The sequence below is a fragment of the Tachyglossus aculeatus genome, chromosome 3 (assembly GCF_015852505.1).
Source record: "Tachyglossus aculeatus isolate mTacAcu1 chromosome 3, mTacAcu1.pri, whole genome shotgun sequence".
In the NCBI taxonomy this organism is placed as follows: Eukaryota; Metazoa; Chordata; class Mammalia; order Monotremata; family Tachyglossidae; genus Tachyglossus; species Tachyglossus aculeatus.
The window spans coordinates 52,129,592-52,152,240 of record NC_052068.1 but is presented as its reverse complement, the minus strand read 5'-3'; the positions used below and the strand labels follow the sequence as shown (position 1 = coordinate 52,152,240).

The window sequence follows — 22,649 nt, the reverse complement described above, 5'->3', positions numbered from 1 at the left end:
GGAAGACTTAACAAACTATCGGGGTAAAAAAAACAAAACAAAAACAAAAAACCTTTCAAACTTCCAAAATTATGAGGGCTTTTTTTTTTGGCAGAACTCTGTTTTCCAAGAAAATAACAAGAGAACTGATAAAAAGGAGTGCTTCTGAATTTCCTGGAACTGCATTTAAAGAAAATGTAGAATATAATACAAGGTTGTTCAAATAGTCTTGCAACACATTCTTGATTTTTAGCACTTTAGTGGGTAAAATAGGTATTTCTTTCCCTGTATGAAAATCTCAGAGCCTGTTTTTTTTTTAAAAAAAAATAGTATTTGTTAAGTGCTTACTATGGACCAAAAACTGTACTAAGTGCTGGGGTAGATACAGCTTATCAAGTTGGATGCAGTCCATGTCCCACATGGGGTTCACAGTCTTACTCCTCATTGTACAGATGAGGGAACAGAGATGGAGAAGTTAATAATAATAATAATAGCATTTACTAAACGCTTACTATGTGCAAAGCAATGTTCTAAGCGCAGGGGAGGTTACAAGATGATCAGGTTGTCCCCCAGGGGGCTCACAGTCTTAATCCCCATTTTACAGATGAGGTAACTGAGGCCCAGAGAAGTTAAGTGACTTGCCCAAAGTCACACAGCTGACAATTGGCAGAGCCGGAATTTGAACCCATGATCTCTGACTCCAAAGCCCGTGCTGTTTCCACTGAGCCACGCTGCTTCGGGCTAGTTAAGTGACTGGCCCAAAGTTACACAACAGATGTGGCAGAGTCCCCAAATGCCCATAGCTCTCATCCTATGCCATGTGGACTACTGCATCAGCCTTCTCTCTGATCTCCCATCCTCGTGTCTCCCCCCACTTCAATCCATACTTCATGCTGCTGCCCGGGTTGTCTTTGTCCAGAAATGCTCTGGGCATGTTACTCCCCTCCTCAAAAATCTCCAGTGGCTAACAATCAATCTGTGCATCAGGCAGAAACTCCTCACCCTGGGCTTCAAGGCTCTCCATCACCTCACCCCTTCCTACCTCACCTCCCTTCTCTCCTTCTACAGCCCACCCGGCACCCTCCGCTCCTCTGCCGCTAATCTCCTCACCATGCCTCGTTCTCACCTGTCCCACCGTCGACCCCTGGCCCACGTCATCCCCCTGGCCTGGAATGCCCTCCCTCTGCCCATCCGCCAAGCTAGCTCTCTTCCCCCCTTCAAGGCCCTACTGAGAACTCAGCTCCTCCAGGAGGCCTTCCCAGACTGAGCCCCTTCCCTCCTCTCCCCCTCGTCCCCCTTTCCATCCCCCCCCGTCTTACCTCCTTCCCTTCCCCACAGCACCTGTATATATGTATGTATGTTTGTACATATTTATTACTCTATTTATTTATTTTACTTGTACACATCTATTCTATTTAATTTATTTTGTTAATATGTTTGGTTTTGTTCTCTGTCTCCCCCTTCTAGGGACTGTCTCTATATGTTGCCAACTTGTACTTCCCAAGCACTTAGTACAGTGCTCTGCACACAGTAAGTGCTCAATAAATACGATTGATTGATTGATGGTTTTCTTAGAAACTTGGGCCACTCCTGACCAAGATTCCATTTTTAACCCTTTCCTCCTATGTCCCTCCCTCCCCCCACCAAAAGAAAACAGACCTCAGATCTTATGTTCTTTCAGTTTGCTCAGAAGGATTCTGGCTAGAAAATCATCCTTCAGGGTAAAAGGAAGCAGGGAAATCATTTTGGAAATGATGATTACGGGGCCATCTTTAAAATCTCATGGCATCTCCTTGATGTTCCAAGTTAAGGACAAGAATGTGGAGCTACCCAGGGATCAGATTTTCTCTATGCATGCAGACAGATTTCTGCAGGAATGCCATCCAATCCAGGTGTTTTTCCATTTTGCATGGTCTGACTAGAGTCATCTATCAAAGGGCAACTAGTGTGATACCTGCCAAGAGAGGAAACATGGTAAGAGCCAACCTCTCCAACTGCTCAGACCCTAAAGAAACCAAGAAAATGACCACAATAAAATACCAGGACTGCAGCAGGTAATCAGCTGGCTAGTTCTCTCACCTTGATGAACACCACATTCTTTACATTTTTTTTATATATTCACTGGGCTTTCTTTGCTTCAATCATTGATCATTATTACATGGACTGGACTCTTCTGTTCATGTACTTCAGAAAACTGAGCAGAAGTGACTGTTCAGGATTATGATGCTTTTTTGATATGGTGAGTGACTGAGTCATGGTGCTTACCAAGAATTACAGAACATAAAAACTTGAAAATTATTGAACCAAAATTGCCACTTTCTTTAGTGAGCAATTCTCTCCACATTTTTTTACTTAACAGTCAACTACCAGACAGAAAGAAAAGCAGAGAATTAAGAGATCATTGCTGTTTGACTGCTGTGCTCTGTAGCTGAAAGGAGCCATGTAAGTGCTGGGCATTATAATTATTATTTCAATGAAAATTCATCAACTAACCTTTTAGCAATGAAGCATATGGGATTCAAGATGAAGAATACATTTTTACCATGCGATTTTATAAACCTGGGAACCTCAGCTCTAAATAGTCAAATTGTCTTTGCAATCCCACCATTGTTTCTCAGGATGAAGTGGGGGTTTTATTGTGGGAAGAAACTTGTTAAACACAGTCCTTGGTATAGTAATATTCCTCTCTTCTAAAAGGGATGCTCAGAAGGTTAGCTTTACCTCTGAATGATTTCTGCTGGTATCATAAGTTACCCCCTGGAAGGCGATGACTGGTTAAGTGTGTTAAATCAACAGTGATACAGTTTCTTAACTAAACTGTTCATTAGCGTGACACTACTACTCCTTGTGACCTTAGTATCAGAATAAGAGTGTTGCAAAATTCCAAATGATTTTCCAACAACAACAACAAAAATTCCCCAGTAAAGTGAAAGACCTAGAAATGAGGAGAACAGACTTAAGTGTCTATAATCATATTTCTATGACCTCCGAAGATAACCAATTCCAGGGAGAATACAAGCCTGCCTACCGTAAACAACACAGACATGAAATTGGTGCTGAGAAACGGAAGCGTTGTTGAGACACGGAGGGACCAGATGGTTCAGGGGATTAGTAATGTGAAAGGGAGCACGGCTCACCGCAAGGTCATTGATTAAATTCAAGTTAGATTGGCAGTCGCAAAGTCATTGCCACCTGAGAGCTCCTTAGGAGTCTTGGTCTGGGCCCTGATGGGCAGATGTCATATCTAAAAACTGCCATTACAACTGGTGTTAATGTGAAGTCAGCACATTTTTTCAGACAGACTGATGGGCTCCCCCTCCCTGCCTCATCCCACCCTACAATCCTCCACTTCGCCTCCTAAAAGTTTCCCAGCTTTTTCCTGTTCTGGGTTCAGTCGTAGTTCACAGATCACCAGATGGCTTTTCCAAATAAATAAGTAAAACAGTTGCCCCAGCAGAAAGAAGAAAGGCTGACTTTACATTTCTCCCAAATTCTGCAATATTGCCCCAGCAGAAAGAAGAAAGGCTGACTTTACATTTCTCCCAAATTCTGAAATATTTGCCCAGGTATAAGTTGCTCTTCAGCTGTTAGAAATTTTCTGGCCAATGAGAGCTAACTCAAAGTCTTTCTGAGATGTCTGTCGGTGTTTGTCAAAATAGGGGTTGGACCCTCTCAGAGAGTTGTGGAGGGAAGGAGAGGGAGGGGGGAGCGTTCCTTTCCAGGAAGTCATTGAGAAGTCAGGAAGCAGTGTGGCCCAGTTGGTAGATGACAGGGTCTGGGATGCATGGGACTTGGGTACTAATCCCAGTTCCATCACTTGCCTGCTGGGTAACCTTGGGCAAGTCACTTAACTTCTCTGTCCTTCAGTTTAATCACCTGCAAAATGGATATTCAATACCAATTTTTTCTCCTATTTAGATTGTGAGTCCCTTGTGGTATGGGAACTGCATCCAGCCTCATTAACTTGTATGTACTCCAGTGTTTAGAACAGCGCTTGAAAGGTAGAAAGCACTTAACCAATACTCTCTTTCTATAGATATATTCACTCATTCATTCAATTGTATTTATAGAGCACTTACTGTGTGCAGAGCACTGTACTAAGCGCTTGGGAAGTACAAGTTGGCAACATATTGAGACGGTCCCTACCCAACAGCGGGTTCACAGTCTAGAAGGGGGAGACAGACAACAAAACAAAACATATTAACAAAATAAAATAAGTAGAATAAATATGTACAAGTAAAATAGAGTAATAAATATGTACAAACATATATACATATATACAGGTGCTGTGGGGAGGGGAAGGAGGTAAGGCCGGGGGAGGAGGGGGAGAGGAAGGATGGGGCTCAGTCTGGGAAGGCCTCCTGGAGGAGGTGAGTTCTCAGTAGGGCTTTGAAGGGAGGAAGAGAGCTAGCTTGGCGGATGTGCGGAGGGAGGGCATTTCAGGCCAGGGGGAGGGCATGGGCCGCGGGTCGATGGTGGGACAGGCGAGATCGAGGCACAGTGAGGAGGTTAGTGGCAGAGGAGCGGAGGGTGCGGGCTGGGCTGTAGAAGAAGATATATGAATCTATACCTATATACCTCTCTATACCTATTGGAAAAGAGGGCTTAATTGGAGGAGATGTGATTTTACTAAGGCTTTGAAGGTGGGAATAATAGTGGTGTGTCATATATGGAGGGGGAGGGAGTTTCAAGCCAGAGAGACGTGAGCAATGGGTCAGCGTTAAGATAGATAAAATCTAGGTACAATCAGTAAGTTTGCAGTAGAGAAGTAAAGGGCGCAGACTGGTTTGTAGTAGTAAGAAATCGGAGAGCTGATTGAGTGCTTTACAGCCAATAGTAAAGAGTTTCTGTTTGATGTGGAGGTGAATAGGTGATTGCTAGGGCGTTTTGAAGAGCGAGCTACGGACTGAATTTTTTTTAGAAAAATAATCTAGGCAGCACAGCGCAGTATGGACTTGAACGTTTAGAGGCACAAGGCGGAGACATCAGGAAGGAGGCAGATGCACTAGTCAAGGTGGGATATAGGCTAGTCTATTTATTTATTTATTTTACTTGTACATTTCTATCCTATTTATTTTATTTTGTTGGTATGTTTGGTTCTGTTCTCTGTCTCCCCCTTTTAGACTGTGAGCCCACTGTTGGGTAGGGACTGTCTCTATGTGTTGCCAATTTGTACTTCCCAAGCGCTTAGTACAGTGCTCTGCACATAGTAAGCGCTCAATAAATACGATTGATTGATTGATTGAGGGGCTTTGGGCAACCCAGTCTCAAGAAGAGAAATTAACATTTAGTCCAAGATCAATAAGCGTCCATCACGGACATCGGATTAGCCACGGATTTTCTAGGTTGGATGCTCTATCTGATTAAATTCCACTCTGTCCCTTGCTGTTTTACATCTGCTCTCTAGAGCTGTAAATCAGCATGAGAAGCAGCGTGGCTCAGTGGAAAGAGCACGGGCTTGGGAATCAGAGGTCATGGGTTATAATCCCGGCTCTGCCGCTTATTGGCTGTGTGACTTTGGGCAAGTCACTTAACTTGTGTGTCTCAGTTACCTCATCTGTAAAATGGGGATTAAGATTGTGAGCCCCACGTGGGCAACCTGGATCACCCTGTATCCCCCCAGCACTTAGAAAAGTGCTTTGCACATAGTAAGCGCTTAACAAATATTATTATTATTATTATTATTATTATTATTATTATTATTATTATTATATGCTTGGATCATAGAAGTGGTGCTGTACTGACTAGGGAGAGTCAAGTCCCCAAGTGGCTTATAAAAACTGTGCTAGATACATTCAAGCCATGAATGTAACTACTTCTGGGTTTTGCAAAATTTTAGTGCTCTAAAGAATCTGAACACAAGTGTAGCCTCTTGAGCAGCTGGTATCAAGCACAACAAGAGGTCTCCCTTAACACACCACAAGGCACAGTAGACAAAGAGGCGCAGAGAAGGTTAAACTTAATATAATTCATCATCCTATCACAATAGTGCAGGAAATTTCAAGCTAGCCAACCAAAATTGGTAGTTTGAAATGCGATAATGTGTTCAGCACACATCTGAAAGCACTTTGAGGTGAGTAGCTGGGTTCCTTTGTAGGCACTGATGTATTAAGTGCAGCTCCTGGTGATCACTCAATGAATTAATTGAAAATAATACCTGTGCAGATTCATGTTTTTAGATATAGAAGCTAACGTGATTATCATAATCATTACCATCCCAGCTTTAATTAGTTTGAATTTATTATCTTTGTTGATAATCAGGACATCAGAACCCAGCTCCAAGTTGTCTGTCTTTTCCTGGCTCTAGTCAGGAAGTGGAAGCCCAGGCATTTAAAGTCAGTAAAAGTATTTGAGGGTAAGAGCTTCCTGGGGCATCTGTAATTTCTTTCCAAATTGCCTGGGACACTCTGTAAATAACTAGAACTCTTCCATTAATACTGGACATAGGGTTTCACTTGTTAAAAGAAATAGTAATAGTTTGAAAATGTGAAATGCATAATAATATTATGCTTTATCTAATTTCCTCATTTCACAATACAAAGCAGCATGACCTAATAGAAAGAGAATGGGATTGGGAGTCAGAGGACCTGAGTTTTAATCCTGGCACTGCCATTTGTCTGCTGTTGACTGTGGGCAAATCACTTTATTTCCCTGGGCCTCAGTTATTTCATCTGTAAAGTGGGGATTAAGACTCTAAGCTCCATGTGCAACACTGACTGTGTCCAACCTAATTACTTTTGTATCTACCCAGAACTTAGTACAGTTCCTGGCACATAATAAACACTTAATGAATACCACTAAAAAAAAATTCCTAATCTGAAATTCCTAGACATCTCTCTGCCCTTATGATCTCTAAATCATCCTCCTACTCACTCCTCTGACCAGCATATCACTTTTCCATGTTGTTCACTGATTACTGCTCTATGTTGAGAAGCAGCATGGTCTAGTGGAAAGAGCATGGGCTTGGGAGTCACAGCACCTGGGTTCCAATCTTGATTATGCCGTTTATCTGTTTTGTGACCTTGAGCAAGCCACTTACTACTCGGTGCCTCAAGTTTTGTACCTGAAAATAGGGATTCAAGACCTTATCTCCCTCCCATTTGGATGGCATCCAATCTGATTATTTTATATATCTACCTCAGCATTTAGTACAGTGCTCGGCTCATACCACAATTATTACATCCTGCTACAATCCTCCATCCTTTCACTGATATAATAAACTCCCAACCTCCCCTTCTCCACCAATGCCAACCCACCTGTCTCGGTGGCAGCGTGGCTCAGTGGAAAGAGCCTGGGCTTTGGAGTCAGAGGTCATGGGTTCAAATCCTGGCTCCGCCACTTGTCAGCTGTGTGGCCTTGGGCAAGTCACTTAACTTCTTTGCGCCTCAGTAACCTCCTCTGTAAAATGGGGGTGAAGACTGTGAGCCCCCTGTGGGACAACCTGATCACCTTGTATTCTAGACTGTGAGCCCACTGTTGGGTAGGGACTGTCTCTATATGTTGCCAACTTGTACTTCCCAAGCACTTAGTACAGTGCTCTGCACACAGTAAGCACTCAATAAATATGATTGATTGATGGTATTCGCCCCAGCGCTTAGAACAGTGCTTTGCACATAGTAATCGCTTAATAAATGCCATCATCATTATTATTATTCCTTTCCTTAGCTTCCTGCACCCCTCCACTCTCTCATTTCACTTTCAGTCTATTTATTCCTGGGCTTCTGGAAAGGGTTGGGGGAACACAGGTTCCCACATCAGTTCTACATATTAATTCTTTCATTTTGACTTCTAAAGTTTTTCAAGTTGCAATTTTAATAGTTTCCACAACTCAGGCAGTAAAAGGTAAAATGAAAAATGGGAACATAAAAAGGCAGTTGCAAGGTGGCAGCCCTGAAGTTACAGGTGTGGGATAAAATACAGATCCACTAGGTTTTTGATTCCTGAATATTATAGGAGAGGTCAGAAACTTTAAGTTCTAACATAGTCTGAGACCACTGGCATGCTGAAATCACCTTGAGTCTTGAGTTATCTCACATATGATAAGGGAGAAGGGCTACTAATTTTAGGCAAATGAGCTAATTAATCACTATAAAGTCTTCAAACACAGTATAAGTACATTAATGCTATTTCTGAGGGTCATCTGCTGGAAGTTATGGCACTTTGTACTTCTGTTGTACTTCCCAAGCACTCAGTACAGTGCATTTCACTCCATAAGTGCTCAATTAATACCATTACTACTATTATTACTATCCTAACAGTTCTGCCAGTAGAGATATCAGAATCAGTAAAAAAACCTCTCAGATTCCCTAGTGCAAAGTGTTTGTATTTCAAATGCCACCTGAGGTAGCTCCTGAGATTGAGAGAAGGAGAACTGTCTTCTCCATCCTCCCTGTAAAGTTATAAGTAATTATGTGCTTGACCAATATCCTCAAATGTCCAGAAAACACCTTCTTTCTCACCAATACATACAGAAGAATTCACTGTGAACAGCGGGGTTTTAAGCAGCCTCTTAAAATGGCTCCATGTGTTTCCGGAACAGAACCCTATAGCCTACGTGTCACACTGGTATGAATCTAATTGCTATGGACCATATTGCTATTATCGTCATGTTATGTTTCCAGAACTGAACCTTAAAAATAGATACTGCAGCAATTCTAGTCACTTCTGCCTCATTAAAGTTTCAGGATCTTAAATGAAGATGATTCAGTGCCAAGTTACTAGGTACAGAGCCATTCCTAATTCACAAGAGACCAATGAAGTCAGAACAATATTTCATAGCTAGGGCACAAGATGAATAAAATGTTAATAATTGTGGTATTTGTTAAACACTTACTATGTGCCACAAGCACTGTACTAAGCACTTCGGTAGATACAAGATAATCAGGTCCCACACGGGGCTCACAGTCTATGGTGGAGGAAGAGCAGGTTATTGAATCACCATTTTGCAGATGAGGGAATTGAGGCACAGAGAATTTAAGTGACTTGCCTGAGGTCACAGAGCAGGTAACTGATGGAGCTGGGATTAAAACCCAGGTCCTCTGACACCCAGGCCCATACTTTTTCCACTAAGCCATGCTGCTGTCCATTGAATATGCATATGTGTTGCTCCCTGGGATATTTCCATGAAGAATGTTAAGGAAGAAGCACACATAACATCATTTGAAACTGGAAAACATTTCTGAGAACTTTTCTAGTGTCTCATGCCAAAGAAAATAAAAGCACAGTAATGCCAACTCTGGGCCAGATCATAATCCTCCCAATCCAGCATTGTGCCAATGGCAGTGGCACCAAAGAATGCTTGGGAGAACAGTGTGGTACTTGCCTTACATGAAATTTATCCTCATGGCTTTTTCTCTATTAACCCATCATGGACCATTCATTTGCTATACAACTCTTCTGGGGGCTTCTAACACTCCTAATTCTCTCTCAATAATCCCTGATGTGATTCTCCCTACTCACAATGAAGAGAGAGCCTTTCAGAAAGCTGAAGCTGAGAAAAATCAATAAACCCCCAGTTCCCCAGGGAAAAGGGACCATATCTAATTCCCTCTTGTTAACTCTTTCCCAGGGCTTAGTAGAGTGCTCTGCACACAGTAAGCGCTCAATAAATACGATTGAATGAATGAATGAATACTACTACTAATAAATACTATTACTACATGAAACGAAAAACTGGCCTTTGACCATTCATTTTCTATCACATATTTGGAGGAAAGGCCACAAATCCAGGGATGTCATGTAGAGGGGATGGGTAATGCTCCTGTTCTGAGCCCAAGAAATAATCAATCAATCATATTTATTGAATGCTCACTGTGGCTTGCCCAAGGTCACACAGCAGACAACTGGATGAAGCAGGATTGGAACTCAGGTCCTCGGACTCCCAGGCCCATGCTCTTTCCACTTGGGCACATTACTTTCATTCTCTTTAAATGAAAGAGTGTGAGCACTGACCTGCTCAGGTAAACAGACCGTCTTAGTTGGATACTGCAGACCCACTGGAGACGGTCTCTCTCAGTAGACGTTCCCGAAGGGATCATGGCTCATAACATGTTCTTTCATTAGGGGTCCCACTGATCCCAAATGCCAGAATGCATCATCACAGGACCATCTGATAAGAGCATACCTTTGCAGCCAAATGCTCCCCAAATTCCTCTTCTCTAGTACTCACTTCACCTTTTTTTTGCTTTGATGATGGTGTACAGGAATCACTGAGCATGACCTAGTGGATAGAACTTTAATTCTATTTGTTCTGATGATTTTGACACCTGTCTTCATGTTTTGTTTTGTTGTCTGTCTCCCCCTTCTAGACTGTGAGCCCATTGTTGGGTAGGGACCGTCTCTATATGTTGCTGACTTGTACTTCCCAAGCACTTAGTACAGTGCTCGTCACACAGTAAGTGCTCAATAAATACGATTGAACGATTGAATGAATACAGCATGGGCACGGGAGTCAGATGGCCATGGGTTCTAGTCCCGGCTCTGCCACTTGACTGCTGTGTGACCTTGGGTAAGTCACTTGGTTTCTCTGAGCATCAGTTCCCTCATCTGTGAAACAGGGATTAAGACTGTGAAACCCCATGTGGGACAGGGACTGTGTCCAACTCAATCATCTTGTATCTACCCCAGCACTTAGAACAGTGCCTGGCATATAGTAAGTGCTTAACAAATACTATTATTATTCCTATCATATTAAATGCTTGGGAGAATACAATATAACAGTTGGTAGACATGAACCTACCCATAAGGAGGTTGCAGTTTAGAGGGAGAGACAGACTTTAATATAATGTCATGAGTGCTTGCTGTGGGCAGGAATTGTCTCTCTTTATTACTGTAATGCACACAGTAGGTGCTCAATAAATACGATTGAATGAATGAATAAAATCCACACTTCCTGGAATTCTAAGGTCTCACCCTGCCATAGTGGGTGGAGATCACTGCGTGTTCTCGCCTATTGGCCTTTGCTCCCAGAGTCAGCCTGGATAAAAGGGTAAGAAAGGGTTTGCCCAAAGACGAGAGAGCAATAGTGAAACCAGGGCAAGCACAGTGGGGCAGCTGCCCAGCAGAGCCTAAAATCTCTCAAGGGGCACAGAAATCAAGGCCTACATCAAACCCGGGCCTTTTCCATTTTGGGTTGTTTTTTTTTCCTCAGACAGCAGCAGGCTCCTTCTCTTCTCTGAATGGAAGCAATGGGGACCCCTAAGACGGGGAAGCTGGAGGAAAGGGACAACCTCACACCCCTCATTCCCTTCCAAACCCCCAGAAGCCTGGCTTTCTGGAAGGAGCTTGTCTCATTCTTCCAAGGTTCCCTTTGTGTCACCATCACCATAGGAAGAAACAAAGGAAACCAGATGATTTGCAAGCTACCAGCCTCATTAAAGGTGCTGCTGTGGGAAACACAGCTACCTTCAGGGTCCCATGAGGTGAGCATCTGAGTCATGTCAGCGAGCACCAAAAGCATAGACAACTTCCTATCCAGTTCTCACATCCAAACCAGGCCCGTTTGGCTACCTTGTTGAGGGGCTCTCTCAGTGAAGTTCTGCCCTTAAATCTTTCCCTCTCCCTTTCCTGGTCTACTCCCAACCAATATTATAGATGTTGCTGACACCTCTCAGCCCCTCCCTAACTCCTGCCAGGGAATGAAAGCCCAAATAAGCATGGAACCAGAAGCCTGGGAGGGAGGCCCTGTATCTCTCCTGGCAAGTGTGACCCCAAATTTCTGTCTCAGTACTAGCCAGTGGGGTGTAGTGTAATCAACAGATGTCAGGCCCAAACACCCCCCGACATCCTCCACACCCCCAGGTAACCTGCACATTGGCAGGCTTCCTGAGGGTGCCCAGAACAATAGCTCAGATTGGCCCTACTCTGACACTTATGGTCAGTTAGTCAGTCAGTCAATCATATTTATTGAGCACTTACTGTGTGCAAAGCACTGTACTAAGCACTTGGAAGAGTACACTCTAACAACACACAGGCAAATTCCCTGCCCACAATGTGCTTACAGTCTACAGGGAGAGACAGACATTAATATAAATAAAAATAAATATAAGTCCTTACAGACAGAAGGGCAAGGCGATGCATGTGATGTCACATGAATTATACTGGGCTCTGTGCTTAGAACCATGTCATCATATTTATTGTTTTCCAGAGCTACTCCAATTTTGAACAACTCTACAGTGTTTCCCTTAAGACCGTAAGCTCATTATGGACAGGAAATGTGTCCGCTAGTTCTGTTGTATTGTACCCTCCCAAACGCTTAGTACACTGCTCTCTCTGCACATAATAAGCACTCAATAAGTACCACTGATTGATTTCCACGGAGGTAACCTCTGGATGTCTGTTGTTATACTGAACTATCCCAAGCCCTTAGTACAGTCCTTCGCACACAGTAAGCACTCAATACGATTGAATGAATGAACGAACTTCCCACTTGCTCCGGAGCTTTTGCGTTTCTCAGACTCAATCGTATTTATTGAGTTCTTACTGTGTGCAAAGCACTATACTAAGCGCTTGAGAAGTACAAGCTGGCAACATATAGAGATGGTCCCATCCGCAATCAGTCTTCGCACAATGCCCAGATCACGGAACCTGGTGGCAGGAAGCCAACAGTGCAGTGCAGTCGGGGCTGGAAATCAACGGAAATCAATCAATCGTATTTATTGAGCACCTACTGTGTGAAGAGCACTGTACTAAGTGCTTGGGAGAGTACAATATAACAATGTAACAGGGTTGGCAGATATGTTTCCTGGTCACAAGCTTACAGTCTATAGGAAATTTAAAAAATGGACAAAAAAGTGCCTAGTGCCACTTCAAAATCAGGAAACAAGCCAGCTAAAAGCAACTCACTTTGCCTTGACACTTGCCCGTTGGGACCTTGGGCAAATCAGTTAATCTCTCTGGGCTTCAGTTACCTCATCTGTAAAATGGGGATTCAGTGGCTGTTCACCCTCCTTCAGTCTGTGAGCGCCACAGGGGGCCAAGGACTGTGTCTGATCTCACTATTTTGTATCTATTCTTGCACTTGGTACAGGGTTTGGCACAAAGTAGGCACTAAACAAATACCACAATTATGATTGTAATTGGCCAACGTAGGAACAACCCTGGCCAAAATTCAACCCGGCCTCATCTGAGGAACTCCCACTCGTCTCCTGAGCAATGGCAGTTTTCATTCCCATCAGCAGAATCAATTGATGGGATTTATTGAGTTCTTACTTTGTGCAAGGCACTGTACTGAGTGCCTGGAAGAGTACAATACAAAGGAGTTGGTAACTATGTTCCCTGCCCATGGTGAGCTTATAGTACAGAGGTGCTTACAAAAAGCTTAAGGGAAAGAGAGGATATGAGATGCAGCCTGGCGTAGTGGATAGAGCAGGGGCCCGGGAATCACAAGGTCATAAGGTCTAATCGCGGCTCTGCCGCTTGTCTGCTGTGTGACCTGGGGCAAGTTACTTTACTACTCTGGGCCTCAGTTCCCTCACCTGTAAAATGAGGATTATGACTGTGAGCCCCATGTGGGACAGGGACTGTATAACCTATCTCGTTGTAACCACCAGCACTTAGTACAGTGTCTGGAACGTAGTAAGTGCTTAACAAATACCATAAGTATCATCATGGCCTCATTGACCGATTTTTCCAAGTTTCACATTTCCTTAAAATAAAGAGGGTTTCACAGGATTGGGAAAAATTGGGGAAGGGAGAAAACCCCCTCCTATGACAGGGTTGAGTGGGAACATGGGGAAAAAAAATCTACTGTGCGGTTTCATCGTCCTTGTTGCTGAAGCAATATCAATCACTATGTACTTTTTAAAATAAGTCATCTATTCATGGAGACTTTTTATTAACATAGTTACTTAGATTTGGAAAAAGAAAATTTGAATTATTTAACTTTCAGGGCTGACTTGCAATCACTCGACCATAATCATTTGCTAGCTAGTAAAAATTACCATGGTTGAAATCAATAGCACCCACACTTACAGACTTAATGGGGCACTGCCAAGATAATTCCCTCCTAAGCAATCTGTGAACCTAGAACATTAGCTCATTTAAAGGGAAAGAATTAAAAAACAACAACTTACTTTTAATCACAACCCTTCTTTGAATTATATTCACTTTAAGACCAGGAAACTCTGTGTATCTATTTATGCACCTTGATTTTTGTTGATCAGGTCTATCTGTATCAACAAATATCAATCAGTGGTATTTATTGAGCACTTAATTGTGTGTAGAGTTCTGTATTAAGTTCTTGGGAGAATATAATAAAAAGAAACAGTACTTGCTTTCAAGGAAATGTGAGCTTAGTCAGGGAAGACCTCTTGGAGGAGATGTGATTCGTCTTTGGATGCATCTCAAAGAGCCAATTTAGGTATTGCATTGGAATCAGACTGCACTAGATATCACTCTTTTTTCCTCCCTGGTTTGCATTAGCTGGCCTGACATTAGAGCCTCAACTCCATCCCAGGGTTCCTAATAATAATGACTGCAATCTATTTTATTCTCAGTGTACGGATGAGTGAACTGAGGACCAAAGAGCTTCAGTGACTTGTACAAGATCATGACAGACCAGTAGCAGAGCTGAGACTCAAACGCTGGGCTCCTGACTTCCAGTCTTGTGTTCTTTTTATTGACCACATTCATCTCACTAGCTGGGTCACTAGTCAAGACTCAACAGCAGGATCCAATAGTTCAGGGTACTAACTAAATACTTGGAGTGGGGATTTCAAAAAATGCACTGTGGGCAAGATTAAGACTATGCTTCATCTAGAAACCTGCTGAGATAGCAGATTTCTTTTAAAGGATCAAAGTAGTTTCGCAGTAGGTTTGGTTTTTATTATTTATCACCGTAAACTTGTACAGCATAGGGGTGTTTATAAACTCTCAATTTTATTCTAGCAAACTTCCTCGTATCTGGCCTATTGCAAAATTGAGAGGGATATTATTTTACATGGTGAGACTAAATGTGGAACTGTGTTTGACCCAATTACCAGGTATCTATCTATCCCAGTGCATACTATAGTGCTTGGCACATAAGTACCTAATAAATACCACCATTAATATGCACTAATACTTTTTTGACTCAGTATTTACTGAATTTTCAAAATATGCACAGCTATTTTGAGATATGAGTGAAAAACCAGTGGGACTGCACAATTGGCTAGTGATTCTGCTCCTCAAAGACCATTAAGTCTCCAAAACTATCACACTTCAGAGTATTCAGATTTTCAACTTTTCATGAAAATTATTTCCTGGGTGCTGGCAAATTCTGAGGCTAGAAAGCCTAGATCCACAGAATGTTGCTAACACAAAGTGAGACCTAGCTTGGGTACTCAGACTGGTTAATGCTTGCGTTTAACATTCCTAAATCTGCTGCTGAGAGCCAACAAGCTTAGATTCCCTCAAGTCTCCAGCACACTAGAAAACCTACTGGGTTGTGGGTACCTCTGGCAGGCTGAATACTCCAGGGTAAAAACGATACCTAAGTCTCATCTGAAAACTGTGGTAGACAATCTTTTCTCCAACATTTATAAAGAAATCAAGTTTCCAAGAGGCAAACTCTCAAAAACACATTTGGTTAGGTTCTAAAGACATAGTGTCAATCTTCTGTGAGTGGAATTTATGAGTGGAGTAGAGCTGGACAAGAGTCCACTTTTTGGCTGAAGGGGGGTTTGTGGATTGAGGTTGGGAGACAGTGGGGAGCATGGAATGGTTATTTACCAAACCCCATACCACCAGAATGAGAAGGTACCCGCTGAAACTGAAGGTGGTAGTTTAAATACAAAGGAACCACTTCAATTGGGTGGTAGCAATTCACAGTGTGGGATTCCTTACCACAGGAATATCTGCTGACTGAAAATGTCAGTAGGATGAAGAGGAGTTGGGGTAAATTCATAAAGGTTTATTAGGGATCTGGATAGATGAATGGAGAGCAGCTAGCCCAATACTCCTTCAAATATTTTGCTACCATTGTTTGGAGGTGGAACACTGGATCAGCTGTTATCAGGACTTACATGTTATTCAGGACTGCGTTATCAACTTGAAATCAAGAACTGTGACAAAAAGGCAGCAACAGCCAACATCTTGCAATTAACAGCAAAGGAGGTGGTGATTGTTTCTGTGTTCTGTGTTTTTTCACTATTCACAGATAGGATAGGGAAGCCAGGAAAACTCTGGTATCATTGTATTTATGTTTTGTTAGGTCAGTCATATGTATTTTCTTAATGTATTTGTTAAGCACTGTTCTAACTATTGAGGTAGACACAAGTTAATCAGGCTGGATACAGCCCCTGTCCCACCTGGGGCTCACAGGAAAACATGTATTGAATCCCCATTATACAGTTGAGGAAATTGGGGCATAGAGAAGTTAAGTGGCTTGCACAAGGTCACACAGCAGACAAGTGGTGGAGCTGAGATTAGAACAAAGGTCCTCCAACTTCCAGGCCCGTGCTTTTTCACTAGGCCACACTGCTTCCCATTTTGTGAGGCTGGTCTTATTATATGGCTTGTTTTAAAATTCACCATTTGCCACTACTGATAGACTGTTAGTGTGACCCAGAAAGGATGTGTTAATGAGATAGTTACATTTCAGCCTTGTTGGACATACTTCAATTTATTCCACTTTGGCAATTACACTTACCTGCATACCACCCAAATCAATTTAACCCCAATAAATTAGCCACCTCCCCCACTATTTCCCACATCCCCCAGATACGATTGATGATGATGATGTCCTAGCCTTGGCAGTTAGATAGAGGATCTGGGTTCTAATCCTGGCTTTGCCATTGGCCTATCGTGTGTTGATGGGCAAGTGACTTGACTGTTTCGTATTTCAGTTTCCTTATCTGCAAAATGGGCATTCGATACCTGTTCTCCCTCCTACTTGGTTTGTGTGACCTAGCAGAGGCAGGGATTGTGTCCAACATGATTATCTTGTATCCATTCCACTGTTTAGTAGAGTGCTCCCAGCCCCACAGCACTTATGTACATAGCCATAATTTATTTATTTGTATTAATATTCATTCATTCATTCAATTGTATTTATTGAGCGTTTACTGTGTGCAGAGCACTGTACTAAGCGCTTGGGAAGTACAAGTCGGCAACATATAGAGACGGTCCCTACCCAACAATGGGCTGACAGTCTAGAAAGGGGAGAAGGGGGAGACAGGGAGACAAAACATGTAGACAGATGTCAAAATTGTCAGAACAAATAGAATTAAAGATATATGCACATCATTAACAAAATAAATAGAATAGATCTGTCTCTCACTCTAGACTGTAAGCTCATTGTGGTCAGGGAATGCGTCTGTTATATTGTTCTCTCCAGCGCTTGCAACAGTACTCTGCACAGAGTAAGCACTCAATACATAATAATAATAATAACAATAATAATTTTGGTATTTGTTAAGTGCTTACCATGTGCCAAGCACTGTTCTAAGTGCTGGGGGAGATACAAGGTAATCAGGTTGTCCCACATGGTGCTCACAGTCTTAATCCCCATTTTACAGATGAGGTAACCCAGAGAAGTTAAGTGACTTGCCCAAAATCACACAGCTGATAAGTGGTGGAGCCGGGATTAGAACCCATGACCTCTGATTCCCAAGCCCGTGTTCTTTCCACTGAGCCAAGCTGCTTCTCTGACTGAATATTCAGAATATTCAGAGTAAATATGACTGAATGATTGATCGCTGGCACCTAGTAAGCACTTACCAAACACCACAATTTATTATTATTATTTACATTCCCAGTCTGACAAACTAGAGAGCTACCCTGATTCATTCTGCACACATCTACCTTGCTGTCGTAGCCCTACACAATGGACAACCTGCACAGTTATCGTCAGTAATAGTAGTATGCATTGTGAGCTCATTGAGGGTCCACAAGCTCTGCTTTATTGTACTCTCCCAAGCACTTAGTATAGTGCTCTGGACACAGTAAGCACTCAAAAAATGTAATTGATTGATATTGAGCACTCATATGGTCCCAAGCCCTATATTATGCTTACTACAGTGCCTGGCACATTTTAAGTGCTTAACAAATGCAACTATTATTATTATTATTAGGCTCTTAGAAAGCACAAAACAAACCAGCGAAACAGTCCTGGCTCACAAGGAACTTATATTCCAGTGAGGAAAACAGACATGAACTTACTTATAGAGTAATCCAAATAAATAATTAAATATACAATTCAGAAATGGGCAAATATCAGGAGAATAGTAGCCTGTCAGATTTGAGAGGGAGGGAGCTCCGTGCCTAGGGCAAGATGTAAATGAGGAGAAAGAAATGGTTGAGGTGGAGGGAAAGGAAATTTGAGCGTCTATAAGTGTAGAGAGCACTGTTCTAGGCAAGATTGCCTAGTGTCCAAAGTAGGAGACACAGTGTCCATTTTAGATGAGCTTACAGTACATGAATAGGGATTGGCCAGGGGCAGGCAGATTCACTTTCCAAGCTTAAATGGAAAAACTGCCCTCCTTGTCCCCTTCCAACCATGTGCCATGTGGACATAAAAATGAGGGTTAGTTTTTTGTTTGTTTTTTTTTAGTCATTTGAAAAAACATTTGATTGGAGTTTCTGAAGGAAGGGGTACCGTGGACTAATTCCATAAGCCCGTTGTTGGGTAGGGATTGTCTCTATTTGTTGCCTAATTGTACTTTCCAAGCACTTGGTACAGTGTTCTGCACACGGTAAGTGCTCAATAAATATGATTGAATAAATGAATGAATATCCGTGAATCAGTCAGTGGAATTTATTGAGCTGGGCAGCAGAGGCATGGGAGAGAGTTGAGGGCAGAGACTCAGGTTTACTGCACAGAAGAAGACAACTGTAAACCACTTTCGGATTTTTACCAAGAAAACTCTTAGGATACACTACCAGAACGATTGCAGATTGAGGTGGGGTACTCTGGGAGAGATGTAGATGAGTCAGAAATGACTCGACAGCATAAGACAAGACAACAAACTGTCCTCTAAACTCAATACTCAATGTAAGCTCAATGTCGACAGGGAACATGTCTGTTATATTGTACTCTCCCTAGTACTTACTACAGTGCTCTGCACATAAGTGCTCAGTAAATACGATTGACTGATTTACCGTGTGCAGAACACTTAGGCGAGTATTCATTCATTCATATTTATTGAGCGCTTACTGTGTGCACAGCACTGTACTAAGCACTTGGGAAGTACAAGTTTGCAATATATAGAGATGGTCCCTACCCAACAGCGGGCTCACAACAGAGTTCTGGGAGACACTATTCCTGTCTTCAAGGGGTTTAAATTTGATGGGGGATATACAAATTAAACTACATTACCAATATGAATATTTTACTTCTCTATTTACTGTCCCTTGATATCATCTCTCTCACTGCTAACCCTTGGACCCATCCTCCCTCTGGCCTCGAACTCCCTCGCAGTTCATACAAGAATAATAATAATAATAATGATGGCATTTATTAAGCATTTACTATGTGCAAAGCACTGTTCTAAGCACTGGGGGGGTTACAAGGTGATCAGGTTATCCCACATGGGGCTCACAGTCTTTATCCCCCTTTTACAGATGAGGTAACTGAGGCACAGAGAAGTTCAGTGACATGCCGAAGGTCACACAGCAGACATGTGGCGGAGCTGGGATTTGAACCCATGACCTCTGACTCCAAAGCCTGTGCTCTTTCCACTGAGCCACGCTGCTTCTGTGCGACAGACCATCACTCTCTCCAACTTCAAAGCCCAAATAATAATCCTGGTATTTTCAAATAAAATCATATCTTCTCCAAAAAGCCTTCCCCAACTAAACTCTTTTTCTCCCCACACTATTCACCCTTCCTTCCTTTGGCATAACTTATGCGCTTGGATCTGTACCTCTTAACCACTTTGATACCCCACTCCTGACCTCACAGCATTCATGTACATATCCTTATACTCTGCCATTTCCCATATCGATCATTCAATTTAATGTCTGAATCCCCCTCTAGACTGTAGGTTCCTTATGGGCAGGGATCAAGTCTCCCAAGTGTTTTGTATTTTATTCTAAGTGCTTAGTACAGTGCTCTAAATAGAATAATGCTCAATAAATACCACTGATTGATTGATGACAGAGGAAGCATAGTGACTTGAGGATTGAGAGGACATCAAGAGGGACAGGTGACACCGACAGCAAAGGGCAGCAGAGAGTGGGTAGAAGGAGGCTGAGCATTAAGATCTCTGACAATTTTTGCTGTTTTGCTGGGGCAAATCAAAGTAGTGAACAGCAACTCTGAGGAAAAATCCTTATGACAATGAGTTTGATAGTATGCTTGATCCCATCAGGAAATTAGAGGATGGATATTTAACCTGACAAAAATGCTGCACCCACAGGAAAAGAAATGCTGGCCAGAAAGGGGTTAGAAAGATAACAACAAGGGACAAAGCAGTTTGATGTCAAATACCATTAGCATTGTAAATGATCCCAGGTCAGGTCTCTTGAGTAGAATGGGGAAGAGCTATTCCTGCAACTATAAAAGTCCACACTTCCTTCCTCTCTCCTGTTGTCCTGGAGAAGAAAATACTTACCCCGGAAACAAAGGAGCACTTAAAACAGTGAATTAGGCCCCGTCCTGGAAATCAGTGACTCGGATCCATTCCTGGCTCTATCACTGAATCTTAGATGATGGTGACCCAGCTCCCAGATTTTTCTACTCTTTAATTTTCTATCTTAAATTTGGGATCACATGGCTCTCAGGGATGGGGTCAATGCATGCCGTAATATTGATTAATTCTGCACTTACTGAATGTTTTAGAAGATGGCACTACAGAAATTCAGGAGAGTAAGTCAGAGCCCTCTAAACCTTTTTCTTACAATTAATTATTCATCACCACAGAAGCTTTTAGCAAGAGCAGAAACCAATGATTTCCTTTACCATGTCACTCAATCCCACACTTATGTAATATCTAACTTAATAACCCAAATGCCAGGATAACAAATAGTTAAAAAGAACAAGTTCCTGAAAAAGCCATAAGAGCCTGAAGGGTCATCAAATTTCCACCCGTGTATTATTTCCCAATTCTTAGTACAGTGCTCTGCACACAGTAAGTGCCTAATACTAATTACTACTATTAATCAATCAATCGTATTTACTGAGCGCTTACTGTGTGCAGAGCACTGTACTAAGCACTTGGGAAGTACAAGTTGGCAACATATAGAGACAGTCCCTACCCAACAGTGGGCTCACAGTCTAGAAGGGGGAGACAGAGAACAAAACCAAACATATTAACAAAATAAAATAAATAGAATAGATATGTAAAAGAAAAATAAACAAACAAATAAATAAATAAATAAATAAATAAATAAATAAATAAATAGAGTAATAAATATGTACAAACATATATACATATATACAGGTGCTGTGGGGAAGGGAAGGAGGTACGACGGGGGGGATGGAAAGGGGGACGGGGGGGGGGAGAGGAGGGAAGGGGCTCAGTCTGGGAAGGCCTCCTGGAGGAGCTGAGTTCTCAGTAGGGCCTTAAAGTAGTACTACTACTACTTCAGCCTAAAGCCTTCTTTGAGCTGAATCAGATCCCGCTAAATAATTAATTGATAAGTGGCCCACTGCATACCCCACTCTATGAAAAAATGCCCACAACACTGGTGAAGTCCAGTGGTGATAGCAATCTGTTCAACGCAAAATGGACAAGGGTCAAACATGCTCTCCGAGAAACCTAGTCCACAAAATAGCTGATCTGATGGAACTAAATTAGGAACAGTGCTTCATTCAAGATTGATAAGAGTCTCTCTGGAGTCAAATAAGTGCCTAAAGGAGATAAATAAAGCCTTCCATGCCAATGGCTCGGCTGCAAGGGGGCGAAAAAATTCAGACCCTGGGAAAAAAAAAAGGGGGAAGTGAGCTTGAAAAGCTCACGTAAATGGGCCGTGAACAGAAGATGAATACAACAGACAATGTGGGCGAGAAGCACGAGGGTGAGAGTTGGAAAGGGGAGGGTTGTTATCAAAGCTGAAAAACTTAAAGTGGAACACAGCCCAAAGGTGCCCAAGTCAGGCAGTGCATTGATTTAACAAGAAATTTAAAATATAATAATAATAATGGTATTTCTTGAGCACTATGTGCCACACACAACAAGCTTATACAATACCTTGTCTATTTTATTACAGTGTTCAATTATTATGTTTATTTTCTCAGGGCTCAGGGAACCACTGAGTTTTATGTTCTGTTTTCGTGAGGTCAGTGTGGCTTTCCATTGTGCCTAACACTATCTAGTTTTTTTAGGTTTAATCTTAGTTCAGAGGATCTGGTTTCTAGTCCCACTCCCCCACTTTTCTGCTGTGTGACTTTGTGCAAGTTACTTTACTTCTCTGGGCCTCAGTTTCTTCATCTGTAAAATGAGGATTCGAGATCTCTTTTCCTTCCTCCTAAAACTGTGAGCTTCATGTGGGTTAGGGATTGTGTCTGATCTGATCACCTTGTATCTTTCCCAGAGCTTAATGTGGTGCTTTATGTTTTATGGTATTTGTTGAGTGCTTACTATGTGCCAGGCACCGTACCAAGCACTGGGGTAGACACAAACTAATTAGGTTGGACACAGCCCTTGTCCCACATTGGGCTCACAAACTTCATCCCCATTGTACAGAAGTGGTAACACAGGTACAGAGAAGTTAAGTGAATTACCCAAAGTCACAGACCAGACATGTGATGG

At 42.3% G+C, this 22,649-nt stretch overlaps 1 protein-coding gene across 2 annotated transcripts in view; it reads right to left on the bottom strand.

The window, feature by feature from the left end:
• Positions 1-22,649, bottom strand: part of ANK3 (ankyrin 3) — a 710,530-nt gene that overhangs the window by 354,015 nt on the left and 333,866 nt on the right. The gene's annotated exons all lie outside the window — the stretch shown is intronic.